This window comes from Triturus cristatus, chromosome 7 (assembly GCF_964204655.1).
Source record: "Triturus cristatus chromosome 7, aTriCri1.1, whole genome shotgun sequence".
Taxonomy (NCBI): Eukaryota; Metazoa; Chordata; class Amphibia; order Caudata; family Salamandridae; genus Triturus; species Triturus cristatus.
The window spans coordinates 116324161-116340081 of NC_140590.1; positions in this window are offsets into that span (position 1 = coordinate 116324161).

The window sequence follows — 15921 nt, forward strand, 5'->3', positions numbered from 1 at the left end:
GGGGGTGAGTGTCTGAAAAGTTTCAGCGCTCCGTCCATCATCTTCTTCTGTTTACTTTTTGTGCCCTAAGTGGGCAGGGTATACTCAGACGTGGGTCTCTTGCTCACTTAGCCACTGGATTCAAGCTAGCCTGGCTGATGAAGGGTGTTACCTAGAAACAGGTCCCAGGATGCTTGTTTCTGGTTCAGGGAAGACCTGGCTTAGCAGTTCGGACTGGACTGTTCCTATGAGGCACACGGTCAAGACTGATTTGCATATAGCGGTGTCTGAACTGAGGTGGCGAAGTGAACTAAAGAATGATGAAGGATTCAACCCAGACCTTTGACTGGGGGTGAGTGTCTGAAATGTTTCAGCACTCTGTCCATCATCTCCTTGTGTTTGCTTTGTTTGCCCTAAGTTGGCAATGTATGCCCAGACGTGGGTCCCTTGCTCACTTTGTCACTGGATTCAAGCTAGCCTGGCTGATTAACGGTGTAACCCAGAAACCTGTCCCAGGATGCTTGTTTCCGGTTCAGGGAAGACCTGGCTTGGTAGTTCTGGTTGGACTGTTCCTATGAGGCACAGGGTCAAGACTGATTTACATATAGCGGCGTCTGAACTGAGGTGGCGAAGTGAGCTAAAGAATGATGATGGATTCAACCCAGATCTGTGACTGGGGGTGAGTGTCTGAAAAGTTTCAGTGCTCCGTCCATCATCTCCTTGTGTTTGCTTTGTTCACCCTAAGTTGGCAATGTATGCCCAGACGTGGGTCCCTTGCTCACTTTGCCACTGGATTCAAGCTAGCCTGGTTGATGAAGAGTGTTACCCAGAAACTGCTCCTGAAAGATGCTTGTTTCCGGTTCAGGGTAGACCTGGCTTGGCAGTTCAGGCTGGACTGTTCTCATGAGGGGCACGTTGAAGACTGATTTGCATATAGCTGGGTCTGAACTGAGGTGGCGTAGGGAGCTAAAGAATGATGATGAATTCAACCCAGATCTGTGACTAAGGGTGAGTGTCTGAAAAGTTTCAGTTTTCTGTCCATCATCTCCTTGTGTTTGCTTTGTTTGCCCTAAATTGGCAGGGTATGAGGGGACGTGGGTCCCTTGCTCACTTAGCCACTGGATTCAAGCTACCCTGGCTGATGAAGGGTGGTACCCAGAAACCTGTTCCAGGATGCTAGTTTCCGGTTCAGGGAAGACCTGGCTTGGCAGTTCAGGCTGGAATGTTCCCATGAGGCACAGGGTCAAGATTCATTTGCATATAGCTGGGCCTGAACTAAGGTGAAGAAGTGATCTAAAGAATGATGATGGATTCAACCTAGATCTGTAACGTGGAGTGAGTATCTGAAAAGTGTCAGGTCTCCGTCCATCATTTTCATGTGTTTGCTTTGTTTGCCCTAGTTTGGACAGGGTATGCCCAGAAGTGGGTCCGTTGCTTACTTTGCCACTGGATTCAAGCTAGCCTGGCTGATGAAGGTTGTTACCCAGAAACCGGTCCCAGGATGCTTGTTTCCAGTTCAGGGAAGATCTGGCTTGGCAGTTCAGTCTGAACTGTTCCCGTGAGGCACAAGGTCAAGACTTACTTGCATTTAGCTTGGTGTGTCAACTGAGGCGCGAAGTGAGCTAAAGAATGATTATGGATTCAACCCATATCTGTGACTGGGAGTGTGTGTCTTAATAGTTGCAGCGCTCTATTCAACATCTCCTTGTGTCCTTGTGTTTGCTTTGTTCGCCCTAAGTTGGCAGGGTATGCCAAGACGTGGGTCCTTTGGTCACTTTGCCACTGGATTCAAGCTAGCCTGGCTGATGAAGGGTGTTACCCAGAAACCTGTCCCAGGATGCTTGTTTGCAGTTCAGGGATGACCCGGCTTGGCAGTTCGGGTTGGACTGTTTCAATGAGGTTCAGGGTCCAGACTGATCTGCATCTAGCTGGGTCTGAACTGAGGTAGAGAAGTGAGCTAAAGAATGATAATGGATTTAACCCTGATCTGTGACTGGGGGTGAGTGTCTGAAAAGTTCCAGCGCTTTGTCCATCATCTCCTTGTGTTTGGTTTGTTTGCCCTAGGTTGGCAGGGTATGAGGGGACGTGGGTCCCTTGCTCACTTAGCCACTGGATTCAAGCTACCCTGGCTGATGAAGGGTGGTACCCAGAAACCTGTTCCAGGATGCTAGTTTCCGGTTCAGGGAAGACCTGGCTTGGCAGTTCAGGCTGGAATGTTCCCATGAGGCACAGGGTCAAGATTCATTTGCATATAGCTGGGCCTGAACTAAGGTGAAGAAGTGATCTAAAGAATGATGATGGATTCAACCTAGATCTGTAACGTGGAGTGAGTATCTGAAAAGTGTCAGGTCTCCGTCCATCATTTTCATGTGTTTGCTTTGTTTGCCCTAGTTTGGACAGGGTATGCCCAGAAGTGGGTCCGTTGCTTACTTTGCCACTGGATTCAAGCTAGCCTGGCTGATGAAGGTTGTTACCCAGAAACCGGTCCCAGGATGCTTGTTTCCAGTTCAGGGAAGATCGGGCTAGGCAGTTCAGTCTGAACTGTTCCCGTGAGGCACAAGGTCAAGACTTACTTGCATTTAGCTTGGTGTGAACTGAGGCGCGAAGTGAGCTAAAGAATGATTATGGATTCAACCCATATCTGTGACTGGGAGTGTGTGTCTTAATAGTTGCAGCGCTCTATCCAACATCTCCTTGTGTCCTTGTGTTTGCTTTGTTCGCCCTAAGTTGGCAGGGTATGCCAAGACGTGGGTCCTTTGGTCACTTTGCCACTGGATACAAGCTAGCCTGGCTGATGAAGGGTGTTACCCAGAAACCTGTCCCAGGATGCTTGTTTGCAGTTCAGGGATGACCAGGCTTGGCAGTTCGGGTTGGACTGTTTCAATGAGGTTCAGGGTCCAGACTGATCTGCATCTAGCTGGGTCTGAACTGAGGTAGAGAAGTGAGCTAAAGAATGATAATGGATTTAACCCTGATCTGTGACTGGGGGTGAGTGTCTGAAAAGTTCCAGCGCTTTGTCCATCATCTCCTTGTGTTTGGTTTGTTTGCCCTAGGTTGGCAGGGTATGCGGGGACGTTGGTCCCTTGCTCACTTAGCCACTGGATTCAAGCTAGCCTGGCTGATGAACGGTGTTACCCATCAACCTGTTCCAGGATGCTTGTTTCTGGTTCAGGGACGACCTGGTTTGGCAGTTTGTGCTGGAATGTTTCCATGAGGCACAGGGTCAATATTCATTTGCATATAGCTGGGCCTGAACTAAGGTGACAAAGTGAGCTAAAGTATCTGAAAAGTGCCTGGTCTCCGTCCATCATCTTCATGTGTTGGCTTTGTTTGCCCTAGTTTGGACAGGGTATGCCCAGAAGTGGGTCTCTTGCTCAGTTAGCCACTGGATTCAAGCTAGCCTGCCTGATGAAGACTGTTACCTAAAAACAGGTCCCAGGATGCTTGTTTCTAGTTCAGGGAAGACCTGGCTTGGCAGTTCGGGCTGGACTGTTCTTATGAGGCACAGGGTCAAGACTGATTTGCATTTAGCTGGGCTCGAACTGAGGTGGCGAAGTGAACTAAAGAATGATGATGGATTCAACCCAGATCTGTGACTGGGTGTGAGTGTCTGAAAAGCTTCAGTGCTCTGTCCATCATCTCCTTGTGTTTGCTTTGTTCACCCTACGTTGGCAGGGTATTCCCAGACGTGAGTCCATTTCTCACTATGCCACTGGATTCAAACTAGCCTGGTTGATGAAGGGTGTTACCTAGAAACTGCTCCGAGGGTGCTTGTTTCAGGTTCAGGAAAGACCTGACTTGACAGTTCAGGCTAGACTGTTCCCATGAGGTGCAGGTTGAAGACTGATTTGCATGTAGCTGGGTCTGAACTGAGGTGGCGTAGTGAGCTAAAGAATGATGATGAATTCAACCCAGATCTTTGACTGAGGGTGAGTGTCTGAAAAGATTTAGTGCTCTGTCCATCATCTCCTTGTGTTTGCTTTGTTCGCAATAATTTGGTAGGGTATGCCCAGATGTGGGTCCTTTAGTCACTTTGCCACTGGATTCAAGCTAGCCTGGCTGATAAAGGGTGTTACCCAGAAACCTGTCCCAGGATGCTTGTTTGCAGTTCAGGGAAGACCTGGCTTGGCATTTCGGGTTGGACTGTTCCATTGAGGCACAGGGTCCAGACTGATCTGCAACTAGCTGGGTCTGAACTGAGGTGGAGAAGTGAGCTAAAGAATGATAATGGACTCAACCCAGATCTGTGACGGGGTGAGTGTCTGAAAGGTTTCAGTGCTTTGTCCATCATCTCCTTGTGTTTGCTTTGTGTGCCCTAAGTTGGCGGGGTATGTGGGGACGAGGGTTCCCTTGCTCGCTTAGCCACTGGAATCAAGCTACCCTGGCTAATGAAGGGTGTTTCCCAGAAACCTGTTCCAGGATGCTTGTTTCCGGTTCAGGAAAGACCTGGCTTGGCAGTACGGTCTGGACTTTTACTATGAGGGACAGGGTCAACACTGTTTTACATATAGCTGAGCTCGAACTGAGGTGTCGAAGTAAGCTAAAGAATGATGATGGATTCAACCTAGATCTCTGACTGGGGATGAGTGTCTTAAATGTTTTAGCGCTCTGTCCATCATCTTTGTGTTTCCTTTGTTCGACCTATGTAGCAGGGATGCCCAGACAAGGGTCCCTTGCTCACTTTGCCACGGGATTCAAGCTAGCCTGGGTGATGAAGGGTGTTACCCAGAAACTGGTCCCATCATGCTTGTTTCCGGTTCAGGGAAGACCTGGCTTGGCAGTTCGTGCTGGACTCGTCCGATGAGGCACAGGGTCAAAACTGATTTGCACATTGCTGGGTCTGAACTGAGGTGGCGAAGTGAGCCAAAGAATGATAATGGATTCAACCCAGATCTGTAATTGGTGGTGAGTGTCTGAAACGTTTCAAGTCTCCGTCTATCAACTTCTTGTGTTTGCTTTGTTCGCACTAAGCTGGCACGGTATGCCCAGACGTAGGTCCCATGCTCACTTTGGCACTGGATTCAAGCTAGCCTGGCTGATGAAAGGTATTACCCAGAAACCAGGCTCAGGATGCTTGTTGACGGTTCAGGGAAGACCTGGTTTGGCAGTTCGCGCTGGACTGGTTCTATGAGGAACAGGGTCAACACTGATTTGCATATAGCTGGGCTCGAACTGAGGTGGCGAAGTGAGCTAAAGAATGATGAAGGATTCCACCCAGCTCTGTGACTGGGGGTGAGTGTCTGAAAGGTTTCAGCACTCTGTCCATCATCTCCTAGTGTTTGCTTTGTCTGCCCTAAGTTGGCAGGGTATGCCCAGACGTGGGTTTAGTTCTCACTATGCCACTGGATTCAAGCTAGCCTGGCTGATGAAGGGTGTTACCCAGAAACCCGTCCCAGGATGCTTGTTTCCGGTTCAGAGAAGAGCTGGCTTGGCAGTTCGGGCTGGACTGTTCCGATGAGGCACAGGGTCAAGACTGCTTTCCATATAGCTGGGTCTGAACTGAGGTGGCGATTTGAGCTAAAGAATTATGATGAATTCTACCCAGATCAGTGACTGGGTGTGAGTTTCTGAAAAGTTTCAGCGCTCCGGCCATCATTTCCTTGTGTTCGCTTTGTTTTCCCTAAGTTGGCAGGGTACGCCCAGACATGGGTTCCTTGCTCACTTTGCCACTGTATTCAAGCTAGCCTGGCTGATGAGGGCTGTTACCCCGAAACTGGTCCCTGGATGCTTGTTTCCAGTCCAGGGAAGACATGGCTTGGCAGTTTGGATTGGACTGTTCCCATGAGGCAAAGGGTCAAGATTGATTTGCATAAAGCTGGGTCTGAACTTTGGTGGTGAAGTGAGCTAAAGAATGATGAAGGATTCAACCCAGATCTGTGACTGGGGGTGAGTGTCTGAAAAGTTTCAGCGCTCCGTCCATCATCTCCTTGTGTTTCCTTTGTTCACTCTAAATTGGCAGGGTATGCCCAGACATGGGTCCCTTGCTCACTTTGCCACTGGATTCAAGCTTGCCTGGCTAATAATAAATGGTGTTACCCAAAAAGCTGTCCCAGGATGCTTCTTTCCAGTTCAGGGAAGATCTGGCTTGGCAGTCCAGGCTGGACTGTTCCCATGAGGTACAGGGTCAAGACTGATTAGCATATAGCTGGGTCTTAACTGAGGTGGCAAAGTGAGCTAAAGAATAATGATGGATTCAACCCAGATCTGTGTCTGGGGGTGAGTATGGAAAAAGTTACAGCGATCTGCCCATCATCTTCTTGTGTTTGCTTTGTTCCCCCTAAGTTGGCAGGGTATGCCCAGACGTGGGTCATTTGCTCACTTTGCCTCCGAATTCAAGCTAGCCTGACTGATGAAGGGTGTTACCCAGAAACAGGTCCCAGGATGCTTGTTTCTAGTTCAGGGAAGACCTGGCTTGGCAGTTCTGGCTGGATTGGTCCTGTAACGATCAATGGTTCTGTTCCGCAGGAGCGCCAGGAATCCTGAAGAGAAGTCCTCAGTCGTCCCCCACGCCCCTTCCGCTCTATCAAACTCTAGAGCCAGGAGGGACGCTAGGGAAAACAGGGAAACAAAACAAGGGTAGGCAGGGGAAAAAAGGCAGGTCGTGTGGTGGACAACTTCTGGGTAACAGGCAGGCCTTCACAGCTGTAAAACAAAAAACGCTTCGTTAATGTGCATTAATTCCCCCCTTACTGTCTAACCTTGTGCGAGTGGAAAGACACCTACCACGCTATCTTGACTCTGGGAACTCTCAGCACGTATCTTATCGTAGATGCTAGGACCCCTATGTGAATACACAAGTGTTCCCACCAACAATCAATCCCTCTCTAGACCATACATCTCTAACTGTAATTGTTGCGCTTACCCCTATCTTCTAACGAGTAGGAGTAGGCGGAAATGCTAGTTTCTTTGTTTGTCTACTGATAGTCTGAGGTGAATACGTCACCGAAGAGCTGTAGGGAATATGAGTGGAAACGAATGTAAGGGATATACATGAACAACCCTCTCCCAATAGACCCGTGCAATGACTAATGTTTACCGTGTTTGTTGAGGAAGCACGACTGTAACCTACGATAAAACTCAAAGGTCCACGCCAGTTTCTCCTACCTAATAGTGGTAATGAAATATAAACGGAACTGAAGAAATCCAAGAAAACAATATCCCTCTGGACAGAATAGTCAGAGAGGCTCCTTAACCGCAGGAGTCGTTTAGAAAAAACACAAGAAGTCCACAACAGTGAGCTGAATAGAGAACAGCCCCGTGAGTAGCACCAAGCTACTAACACCGAGGCCTTACTTGGAACCAGAGGCTTCTGGACGGTAGACGACTTCAGCAGGTAAACGGACCAGCGCACGACTACCGTTGCTGCCCCAATGAATACTGGAAATCCAACCACCGCCACACAAGAAACAGCACGGCAGCTCGTACTGTTCGCTACACAGCGACCACTGAACCGGAAACAGGAAACACGCCAAAACAGGAAGTCAGGCAATACAACGAAGGACGGAAACGGGCTAACAGCTAGAACGCTAAGCAGCGTTAGAAACCCTCAGTGCTCCTTAAATACCTTCCGCATCTCCAGGCATGACCGCGGGGCATGACAGGTCCTAGGAGGCACAGATCAACACTGATTTGCATTTAGTTGGGCTCGAACTGAGGTGGTGAAAGTGAGCTCAAGAATGATGATGGATTCAACCCAGATCTGTGACTGGGGGTGACTGTCTGAAAAGTTTCAGTGCTCCGTCCATCATCTCTTTGTGTTTACTTTGTGTGCCCTAAGTTGGCAGGGTATGCCAAGACGTGGATTCCTTGCTCTCTTTGCCACTGGATTCAAGCTAGCCTGGCTGATGAAGGGTGTTACCCAGAAACCGGTTCCAGGATTGTTGTTTCTGGTTCGGGGAAAACCTGGTTTAGCAGTTCGGGCTGGACTGTTCCAATGAGGCACAGGGTCAAGAATGATTTGCATTTAGCTGGGTCTGAACTGAGGTGGAGAAGTGAGCTAAAGAATGATGATGGGTTCAACCCAAATCTGTGACTGGGGGTGAGTGTCTGAAATGTTTCAGCGCTCGGTCCATCATCTTCTTGTGTTTGCTTTGTTCGCCCTAAGTTGGCAGGGTATGCCCAAAAATGGGTCCCTTGCTCACTTTGCCACTGGATTCAAGCAAGCCTGGCTGATGAAGGGTGTTACCCAGAAACAGGTCCCAGGATGCTTGTTTCCGGTTTAGAGAAGACTTCGCTTGGCAGTTCGGGTTTAACTGTTCTGATGAGGCACAGGGTCAAGATTTACTTGCATTTAGTGCGTGTGAACTGATGTGGTGAAGTGAGCTAAACAATGATGATGGATTCAACCCAGATAAGTGACTGGCGGTGAGTGTCTGAAAAGCTGCAGCACTCCGTCCCGCATCTCCTTGTGTTTGGTCAGTATTGGGTTCGCTTAAATCCAATGCTCCGCAATGCAACCCACACAAGACGGATGTCTTGCTATTTGGACCTGACCCCAACCAAGGTTGGTCAGGGGACTGGCCATCACATTGTCTGACTCTAACCCTAAATGACAGTGCGAGAAATCTAGGGGTCATAGTTGACAATCAGTTAACCCTCAAATCCCAGATATCTACCCTGGTTAACAATTTGTGCTGGATCCTTCAAATGTTGAGGAAATTAATTAAACTGTTACCCTGGAATGCAAAAAAGACTGTGGTCCTGGCTGTGATCCTATCCTGACTGGACTACGAAAATGTGCTATTTATAGGACTACCAGACTACCTGACACATAGACTACAAAAAGTCCAGAACATAGCCATCCAACTACTACATCAGTTCCCAAGGAGCTGCACGGGGTACCGGTAAAGAAGAGGATAATTTTCAATGCATTGACAGTGGCACACTCGGCCTACTCTAAAATGAGTCCTGCCTAATTGCTAGGTAGACTGGTCAACTACTGCCCGCAAAGAGCACTACGTAACCTTCCGTTCATTCCATGCATAAAAAAGAAAAGGTGAGGTGGTTCAGCCTGCTCACTACTGGCAGCCAAACTATGGAATGATCTACCATTTCCTCTCAGATATCTACCAGACATAAACGTATTCCGTAAGTAACTGAAAATCTATCTGTTTAAAGATTATTTGGCCACATGCTCTAAAAATTCCTTTCTTCATTCATTTATTTAATTTACAGACCCTGGGCAAAAGTAGTTTCACATTACTAGGGACCTACAAGTAAATTAAATATACCAATTGGGTATAAGCCAATCCAAGAGGGCCGGCCTGGTTATAGCGGGCCACTGGGCAATCCCCCGGTTAGCTGCACGGCTGGGGGGCTGGTGTTTGGCCCCTGGGGGCCGTTTTTGTTACAGGGCCATTTTTGCAGCAGCAAAATCGTCCCTGTAACAAAATCGGCTGAAAACCGGTCCTGGCAAAGAGCTCGGCGGCATCCCTAACCCCCCCGGGGGGAAGGAGGGGGGCGGCCGATCACTTTGCCAGGGCCGGTTGTGGTTCCCAGTCCGGCCCTGCAATCCAACATTTTTTAAGCAGAGAGCACAAGCATTTTAGCACTGGTTAGCAGTGGTACAGCGTGCAGAGCACTGTGATCAGGAAAAATTAAGTCAGAAATATGTGGTCTGGAGGCAAAACATTAGGGGGAAAGCCATGCCGAGGATGCCAGGTCTAAAAGTTGCGTATTATACTTTTGTGTGTTTGAGTAACATCAACCACAGTACTCACATTTATCCATGTATTGTGTCTGCATTAATACATTTTGTTAACCTTGTAATTCCAGAAATCTGTCAATGTAATCAATGTACTTATATCATATGTATATTGCACCTATATTTTACAGAGATGTCCATCATCTGCCCCAGGCAAGATAGTGAAGGATACATCAACAAAATTGCCATGTGTGCAGACCACATCAAAATCTACATGCAGGAAAGGCACATCATTAGGAAGTAGTGCCTACCTCAACACCGTAGATGTATTTGAAGAGCAATTACAATCTGAACTTTTGACGGACTGCCAACCCACCTATTGTGAATGCTATGGTGGCATTACATTTCTACAATTCCTGCGGTTCCCACCAGAATACGGTGCTTGTTGGTCTCAGCCAACTTTTTCAGCTGTACTCAACTTGGTACTGGATGCTAAGACAGATGTAGGATAACTTACAAATTCCTACAGATAATGCTACTCTGAACAATATCAAAGCTGAATTCTATAGATTAGGAGTCATACCAGATGTGACAGTGCCACCTCCTAACTGGGAGCCGGTAGGAAGCATCAATGTGCAGACCTGTACATCGCCAGGGTCTGCACAGGATTTAGAGCTTCAACCTGTGAATTGCCTATGCTGCACAATAGCTGTATATCAAAACAGATGGCAGGCGTTACAATGAGGAGAGTCTGACCCTGTAGTAAGCCTCAGCAATTAAATGTTGTCATTGTTATAATCTAGCCAGCTAAACATCAGTTCTTTTACATTTGGTTTTGGCATTTGTTGGAAGCCGGAGTCACAGTCGTGCCCCACTGTCACAAACTCGTGACCCAGGACTCCCAACTCAATATTAGGCCAAGGAAGGACACCGTTTGAGATAGCCCTGCTCACCCCCTTAGTAGCTTGGCACGAGCAGCCAGGCCTATCTCCAAGGCACGAGTGTACAGTATGTGCAACCACGCCCACAGCAACCCACTGATGACACCACAAATGGCTCCACATGAGTTTGATAAAATGAGTATAAACTTTATATAAAAAGATATACAATCAGACCACACGATACAAAAGCCAACATATAATAAAGGGTAATATTCGTTCCAGCTGGTTGGTAGGTTCAAATCCCAACCACAGTGCTATGCTGGTCGTAATGCTAGAATCACACACATTGCAATGAATAAACAATAGTTCTCAGTGTAACGATACACTCCTGTGCTGGGCAAAGGAGAAATAATACAATGCGTAACGTGCGGAACGATACACCCCGGTACCTTGCAAGGGGAGAAATATTGCAATGCGCACCGCTACAATCATGTACTTTGCAATGAAGGAATAATGCAATGCGCAGCTACAATCATGTATTTTGCAATGAAGAAATAATGCAATGCGGGCCGCTACAATCCTGTACTTTGCAAGGGAGAAATAATGCACTGCGTAGCATTACAATTGTGTACTTCGTTATGCAGGAATAATATCAGGCGTCATGAGACAGTTCGGCAGTTCATTAACAGCAATATTGGCAATGTGTATTACGACAGTCAGCCTCTTCAATAACAGTTGCCCCCCCCCCACACGGATCAACGAAGACATATAGTACAGCTTCCCACTCGGGCCCCGGTACTGCCACTCTGTTGGTCAGTATGGGCCCCAATCTGAGCCGAAGCAGGACTTAGAGGCCGAGAGAGTGTCCCTCCGAGCCCGCACCCTCCCCAGGCAATGCTCCACGTTACCTAGGGGCGCGACCCCACTCTCCTCTCCTCCTTCTGCGAACTGGGCCTTCCATGTAGAACTTTCTCAATGGGCCTCAGCGGCTCGGCCTGGCAGCTCGGCTGCTGGTCCAGGCCGCGACTGTTAGGAAGGTCTCAGGCGGCCGTGGGGCACACGTACCCTACGCTCCTGAGATTGCTTTTACTCTGGGTGCACGTTCACCACAGCACCCTCCGGGTCTCCTTTGGCATGAAGCCACACACACAACGTTGATGGGTCTTCACTTTGACTCCGAGTGCACGCTCACCAGGCACCTGTGGTCTCAATTTGCACCAAGACACGCACTCCACACTGCAGAGACTCACTTTCTTCTGGCGCACACAATGATCAGCCGGTCACCTCCACAGTCCCAGGTTGCACCAAAGCATGCACGATGCTTCACTGAGACTTACTCCAACTGCTGGTGCCCCGATATCCAGGCGCTCCTCACCAACGCCTCCGGCCACACCTTGACACGCTCGCCGGGTCCGAGCCTCACTTCTCCGGTGCACCCGATGACCAGGCGCTCTTCACCAGCGCCTCCGGTGCACCCCGACACACACCCTGCACGTCCAAGACTCACTCTGCTTCCGATGCACACGGTGACCAGGCACTCCTCACCAACGCCTCCTGTGCACCACGACACGCACCCTGTGCGTCCGAGACTCACTTCACCTCCTATGCACCCACTGAGCCGGCGCTCTTCACCAGCGCCAGCAGTGCAACACGACACACACCCTGCGCCTCCGAGTCTCACACAATCTCCGATGCACACGCTGACCAGGCGCTCTTCACTAATGTCTGCAGTGCACCATGACACGTACCATGCGCGTCCAAGACTCACTTCACCTTCGGTGCACACGTTGACCAGGCACTCTTCACTAATGCCTCCTGTGCATCACGACACGCTCCCAGCGTGTCCGAGTCTCGCTTTACCATTGTGCATCCAAGATCACAGGGCACACCGTCAGAGGGTCCCAAGCTGCCACAACACGCACCCACTGCATCGCTTGAACTCTCCGGAAACTTTTATGTTGCTGTGTTTCAAAACAAGGAGCCAGCTCAACTCGGGCCCTTGGGGTAACAAGACACAGCACAAAGCACAGTCTTCTTCAAGCATGGGGACCCAGGCACACGAAGCACAGTCCCAACAGCCTCTTCCTTGGTTAAAAAAGCAAACTGCAGACCAGCCCCAGATCACAAAGCAAGCATTGGTCCTTCCCAGCAGTCTATTCAGTTGTTCCTCCCTTAGCAGAGGTTCCTCTTGTCCACGAAATTGGTCTAAGCCTTTTCAGTCTCAATCCATTTCAATTCCTATTCCAACGTTCAGGGGCCTCAGCTGTCATAGTTATACCCCTAAATGTCTTTGAAGTTCGTTGTACTCAGAAGTCCCTGACCCCTACCTAAATCAGTTCTGGGTATCTCCCTCTCAGTGTCACCTTTCTCCCTTTGATACTGGGGGTCTGGATCCTTAATCACTCAGCTGGAGTTGGGTCAATTGTTTTATAGCTGCAACCCAGGCCTCTTCATCTCCCGGGGTTTCTCCTACGCCCTCTCTCCAGACGCAGGTCAGCCTGGAGCCATCTCACCCCTCCCCTCTGAGATCCAGACAGTCAATCCACATACAGCAGAGACACACAGAAAGGCTTAAAGCACAAAACTCAGCCACTTTCTAAAAGAGTGGTTTCTGAACAGCCAGTGACAAAACCACCTTCATAGAAAGATATGTTATGACACTGTGAGTTCATACATACTAAACTTCACCTCTCCATTTTAATCCTATGAGAAACTAGGCTAACAAACACAATACCGAGCCTCCCCCATTGTGTCCTATGGGCAGAATGGCTTTTCACCAGTGAAAAACGAAATGGAGTGTTTTTCACTGTCAGGACATAACATACACCTTAGGATATGTCCTGCCTTTTACCCACACTGTACCCTGACCAGGGGTGCCCACTGTGTACGTAAAAGGGAAAGTAATGCCTGACAAGTGGTTGCACTTGTCAGGACAACATGCTAACTTAGCAAACTGCGCACAGACCTTACACTGCAGGCCTGAGTTCCCTTCTCCGCGCACCTTTGCATTACTAGCCCAGGTACACACAGTGCACATCACTAGGGACTTTACTAGTAAGGCAACATACCAATCATGGCCAACTAATTACCATTACACTTTACACAGGGAACCTTTGGTACTTTGACACTGATCAGCAATGGCAAAGTACCCAAAGCATCTAAATTGGCAACTCTATGTCAGGAACATTGTCTAGGGGGAAAGCAAAAAGTTTAGGGAACTTTAGCCAAAAAGGCCAAGTCCTACAGGATTGTTTTTCAGGAGACTCATTATATCCGAGTTGTACCTGGTTATTGGCAATGCCACTGGAAATCCACTTCAATGAGGCCCAATTTTGAATGACATGCCCTGTGTAGTGGGCTTTTGAGCTTCTGAAGGAAAGGATCAGGTGCCTGGTATCGACCGAGGGCCACTCTTTTATTCACCTGACAATACCTGCAAGATTGTAGTGCTCTTTTGTGTGTTGCACAATATTTCCTTAAGGAGGAACATACCAATCATTACTGGGCTACCAGTAGCAACCCAGGGTGATGGGGTAACATGCATCAGCAAGTTGACAATGATGAGGATGAAGGCACTGACATCAGGCTTGATGTCGTTGAAATCATTTTTTATCTGATGGTAATTGACTGTAATGAATGTGGTGAGAGGTGCTGACACATCCAATTTCACAGTGGTACCTACTAATCCATTCCATTCCATTCCAAAACCTTTATTTCGGCCACAAAAGACCATAAAAGTACATTTGACAATAAAACATTAACACGCATAACAAATATTTGCAATAGCACATTCAATATTATCGAGTTCATTATCGTTAAGTTCACAGCAGTTTTACAGAAATACACAAAAGGAAGAAAAAAAAAGGGAACTATAAGTGGAACCGTATAAGTGGTGATATATATATATTTTTTTTATTTATGTTTTTTTATTTTAAAAAGGTCATAAAAAGGATTTAAAAAGGATACACTAAAAGTAAGATAAAAGTTTTAAGAAGTTAGAAATGGATATAGTCTAGATCCGGAGGGGACGCATGAATGATAAAAAACAATCCTATGCGTAATCAACTATTTCTCTCGTCCCGGAATCAACTACTTTAAAAAGGGGCGCCTAATGAACCACATTGAATTTAAAACGCGTGAGACAGCAAACACTATTGGCGGGTGAATTGCATATTTTAAAACCCTCAATGCCTCCTCGCAACGCACAAAGCCAATGTTCTTGCACAGTTTAAAGCTGATTTTTTTTTTTAAAGAAGAATTAAGTTTTATTGTTCAATTACTTAAAATCATCATACTATCATTGTTAAAAGGCCAAAATTAACAATCTTGTGCATATTATTGCAAATTGATGAAGCATAAAACTATAAAATTAATGTCGACACTGGCTATAAAGTGCAGATGCATTAGGCTTAAAGGAACATTTTGTCACGGTCTCTCTTGCTTGATGGCCAACTGGTTTCTTTTTATAACTCTATATTCTGCCTCAAAGCGGCTCGAATTAGTTCTATAAATTTCCCCAGTCGCGCTGCTGTTTGAGCTGTTTTAGCAGAAAAACACAAGTCAGAAATTTCACTGCATCGTACGAGACCTTGGGTTCTGCAGATTGGAAGGACTAATCGATGCCTCTCGTTAGCTAACTTAGGGCAACAACACAGCAGATGAAACCAGGATTCGCGATAGTAATTGCAGAGACGACATGATACAAGATTGTACTGCCGGGCTCAGGCTTGATTACAATCCGCAATGGGTAGTGCAAGAAGTCTCATATAAGTGATTTTTTTCCAGGCTGGGACTGACAGTGCTTGCGCAAAGTAAAGCTGTGGTTTACCCACTATGTAGGAGTTATCCAGTGCTAAGAGATTAGATTGATGGTGTAAACTGTCCAAATCTCTTTCATAGGACATTGTCTTGACTTGTCTGTTCACTGATCTTTTCCATGCAGCAACTTGAATATTTGAATTGTGCACATTTTGCATGTCTATTCCCAACAATATTGTGCCTGCTGTCAACTGCACCTGCCATGGGGAGCCACTTTCTTCAAAAATTCCATAGAGAGATGGCTTGGGGCGAGTGGTTTTAGGGGGGGTTGAAGACCATATACTTTGTTTTTAAAATCTTGATCTCCAATCCCCGGATCTGGCAGAAATTGGCAAACCTGTCAAGAATACGCTTAAAATACCCATTGGTGTTTTAGAAAGTAGGAGGGTGTCGTTCGCGAACATCAGCGCCGGCACCCTCCCTGAGGCTAACTTTGGGGCATCGTTGTCTTTAATTCTATTAAGATGGTGAATGAGCCCATTGACAAAGAGGCAGAATAAAGTGGGGGCCAGGACACAGCCGCGAGGTGAGCTCCCCGTATTTTCCGCATCTCACTTGGGCAAAGTTGTCTTGATGGATCCTTACAATGGCGTTGAGGAG